This window comes from Pinus tabuliformis, chromosome 2_2 (genome assembly GCF_031772625.1).
Source record: "Pinus tabuliformis cultivar Carrire ecotype Pingquan chromosome 2_2, CPIR1, whole genome shotgun sequence".
Taxonomy (NCBI): Eukaryota; Viridiplantae; Streptophyta; class Pinopsida; order Pinales; family Pinaceae; genus Pinus; species Pinus tabuliformis.
Window position 1 is genome coordinate 472,499,808 of NC_142300.1, and position 4,782 is coordinate 472,504,589.

Here is a 4,782-nt window from a genome sequence, read left to right on the forward strand (position 1 = left end):
CATGTTCAACATAAAAAAACATGAGAATAATACTTCTTATTAGAGTTTTATAACACAGCTCATTGATGTATCTACACTAAAATCCATATATACATATACATATACCGAAAACCCATCTATTCGAACCAATAAATAATCAAGGCTACATAACCCTTATCTGATCAGTTGTTTCCCATGTAGATTAATTGGGCCTAAAGTGCTTCCACTGCACTTTAACCTTCTCGATTGCTCTATTCTGGAGCATGAGTTGTTTCCGTTGCAATATGTGTTGTGGCTGTGGTTGGAATTCTCCCTCTGGTTCCACCTGCAATACAAACCAGTGAGTCACATAATCAACATCCTATAAATATATCTTAAGAAATGAAACATGGAAAACATCATGGACTTTCACTTTAGGAGGCAGTGCAAGTCGGTAGTCCATTGGTCCAATTCTCTCAAGGATCTTGAAAGGAACACAATATCAAGGTGCCGTATTGGTAGTTGACCCAATCCTCAAGGAGCTCCTCTTGGGATTGATGCATAAGTACACGTTCCCCAACCTCAAAATCCTTAATTACCCTGTGTTGATTTGCATAACTCTTATTCTTGTCCTGTGTTGCCTTCAAATTATTCTTAATAACATGCATTTCCTATTCCATCTCTTCCAATATATCCAGTCCAATCAACACCCTGTTCACTAGGTCACTCCAACTAATAGGTGTATTACAACTTCTGCCGTAAAGTGCCTCAAATGAAGTCACCTTCAAGCACCCCTGGTAGTCATTTTTATATGAAAACACAATCAGTGGAAGATACTCTTCCCACTTCCATTTTCGATGCATGAAATATATCTTCAGCATGTCCTCAAGAATCCTATTAACCCTCTTGATCTCTCCATCTCTCCGTGGATGGTAAGTTCTATTGAAATCCAACTATCTCCCCTTAACTACAAACAACTCCTTCCAGAACCTCAAAGTGAACTTAGCATCTGTGTGGGATACAATCTTTGTAGGAACACCATGCAATCTCAGTATCTCCCTGATGAAAATATGAGCTACCTCAATCGCTGAATTGGTAGACTTAACTGCAATGAAGTGTGCTACCTTAATCTGTCAAACACAACCATGATGGAATCATGCTCTCTCAATGTCCTTAGAAACCCTGTAATGTCGCTTCTTAGTAAGTTAATTTTTTTCCAGAGAGAAAATATCATTATTTTCTATTAAACAAAAAAAAGTGCATGGTCAAGATACCTGTGTAATAGACTATTTTATGACCTGAGAAAAAAAACAATAAAAGGAAATTTACACCCAAGGTATACACATACCTACATCATCCAATAATTACATAAATAGATATTAAAAAAAAAAGCAGTTGTCCACAACAGTGTGATCTTTATACATAATATGTAATTAAGATTTCTTGGTAAATTAAGATTTTAATGAAACTCTAAACCAATATAGTTTGGTAATTTAAAATTTACGTTTAGAAAGGAAATTTGTTTTTCAACCTTTTTTAATTATAAAATATATTTGTCATATATATATATATATATATGATAAAACATGTCATTTCATAGGTGTCTTTTAACTTTGTTTAGAATTAATTAATGGGAAAAAAACAAATAAACAAAAAAAATAAAAACTTAACTAATGAGACAGTCATGTGCTCATCAACGAATCAAGACAATTTGATTCCATTCAAAACTAGAATATATTATTGGTCATCCAAAACTCCGTGGGGACTTTGTTGATGAATTTTGAATTCTTGTTTCTGAATATTGTACTAGAATCGCAAATAATAATTTTATGCCTTCGAATTTGTGCGTTCTCTTCTCTACAAGACGTCAATGTAGAGAGTTATGGCATCTTAAATTTTCAAAACATAATTTGAACGATGGTAATATATAACTTGCATTTGCGCCAAAAGTGTAAAGAGCTATGGCATCTTAAATTTTCAAAACATAATTTGAATGGTAGTAATATATAACTAGCATTTGTATCAAAAGGTGTAAAGCAATGTGGATAGGAGAAGTGGAGAATATGGAGTCAAGTAAAATGAATATTTGAATAAAATATTACATATGTGTTGTACTCAAGGATAATTTTAAGTACAGAAATATGTTTTAAAGTTTAGAAATTTTGGTGAATCTTACTAATCTCTAATATGCAAACTATAAAATATTTGGCTATATTTTTGTAGAAATATTCAAATTTCTAATAATTTAATATAGGATTTATAATTTTTTGGCGATTTTTAAGGGAAGAAAATTTCATACCATAAAATTTGGGTGAATTATTTCTAGAAAAAATGAAAATTTGCATATCATTTTTTTTGGAAAAAGCATAGAAAATTAGCTCACATGCGAATATTAGCCCCTAAAATTTTCCATGGTTGTACTACTCAACAATGCCATATTATAGTTAGCAATAGAATTAATAAATAATGGGGAGTGTTTTAAAATATAGGTTATAATCCAAAAAATTCCAATAAAGTAAGGAAATCTTAACTTTAAGATTCCAAAAAACTTAGTTAAAAAGAGAGATTTCTTTTCTCGGAACTCAAAAACCAGAGTTTGAACAATAAAATTTAGGCTTAACTTTAAAGCATTTATATAAATGTATTAAAATTTCAATTAAAACCTTCCCTAAATAAAATTTAAAGTTTTAAGGCTTAAATATAATAAAAGCTAGCATATGTGTGGAAATAGTAATAAAAAGACCGACCCCACAAAGGGAAACTGGTCATATCCCCAGTCGGACCCACCATTCTAAATGGAAAAGAATCTACATTAAGTTCTGGGCTGAGTGGTTTCCCTGATGTTGAGGTGGAGATTTTCGAGCCTCATCTCCATTTCATTTCTTAGTTCACTAAAATGATACATTTTTAAGAAATTGATGTTAACCTTTTGAATATTTTATCCTTTCATTTGCTTCCCATATGTGCTAGATATGATTGTTTTTAATTTTAATTTGAAGTCAAAAACTACATAAGAAGAAAATGGATGCAAAAAAAATAGAATGTTTGGGAAATAATGTAGCTTGTCTTTTAATTATTTTCTTACTTTGATTTGAATGAAAGGGAATGATTAGGGAAAAAATGTAACACAAAAGAAAAGTGGTTTTAGTATTTTTTTTTTAAATTTTGTTAGGTATTGTGAATTAGTTAATATATGTCTTTTATTTTCTTGAATTAGAAATAAAATTACAAGTACAATTGTACTAATCTACGAATATTTCAGATGTTGATGATAATTAATATTTAGAAGGTTGGTAATGATAATTAACTTCTTTTTATAACTTTATCGGAACCATAAATCAGATGTGATATTATTTTGAATCAATTGTATAGCCATATTGGGTCCGTGTATTAGAGCTCTAAACAAATTGGAGGTCTTGTGATATCGCACATTGGAGATCCAAACTAATCGGAGATCGGAGGTAACACTATATCGGTGATTGAAGGTTTGAAGGGGTGGGACATAACAATTATTCTGATATGCAATTGCTCTAATAAGATTTCATTATATAAGATGTGAGTTATATTTTTTTGCGAATGTTGATTGAAAGGTTGTCGAAGTATCAGCTAAATACTTCGACAATTTTTTATTACTCAAAGGGCCCATTTAACGTTAAAGCCATACAAAAATATAAGTCTTCGACTGGGGTCTATTTGTTTCATTTCATCTAAATAATGAACAATAAATAGAAGCTTTAAAAAGAATATTAAGTCATCTTGAAAAAAAACAACAACAACATAAGAAAAATGAAATAACAAATGATCCAGAAACCAATCGCAAATACACAAGGATCCCCATTATTATTATGACAATATTACAGTGAAAAAGGGGGTGTTGTATTTTTCACCACAAAAATTTGGAAAGCTTATTCAGAGTAGGTTTTGAGTCCTTTTACTGCCTGGAAAAATGGCTTCCAACTTATTCGCTAAGTTACTCCTTGGACAATTCAATTTTTTTTTCCTGAACAAAAATGAACATTATATTTTTTTTACTAAGGGGAAATTTTTTGGAATTTTAACTGATTTTCACAACAACTATTTGTAAAAGAAAGCGCTATTCTAAAATTGGATCAAAAGTATTCTTTCTTAAAAAAAATTAGAAGGGGCTAGATGCAGCGATTAGACTATAGGTGGATGTAAAAACTTTGATTCTAGCATGGATTCCTATTGTTGCCTACGGTTGATCTAAGGATTCCCTTGCATGCAGGAGTAGCGACTGAAGGAAAATGGTGGAGAGATGTGAATACTAGCCAAGGTTCGAACTTTGGAGATGGCAGTGAATGTTAAGCCCTGTCATTCTGTGTTTCCAATGTCCACTATCGCCTTTGGTGATGTCATCTGCTGTGATTTATGTATTATCAAACACCATGCCATTTGAAGGGGAATTTATCTATGAGACCCTCACGTTACTGGCGGAATTGGAACATAAGATGGGTTGAAGGAATCCCATGGTGGGGCTTTGTATTGGAAGAAGTCAACAACAACATGGATGCTAATTCACAGGATTTTGATCCAGGTACATAGAAAATGGAAACTACTTTTCCAAGTGGTTCGTTTACAACACCTACTTAAACCCACAAGTTACATGTGAGGAAAACCTGTTGTTCATTGCAAATAAGAACTTTTACATACAATTTTTCATATTCTTTGTGTGTACTAGTAGGATTATGGTTCCTTTTCTCTGCGTAGCATCGTGTAATTGCCATGTTCATTTTTTTGAGCATTTGTTTGTTATGTAATCTAACAGCTAGGTTGGTTGGATATAGTTGGATTGCATTATTGAAT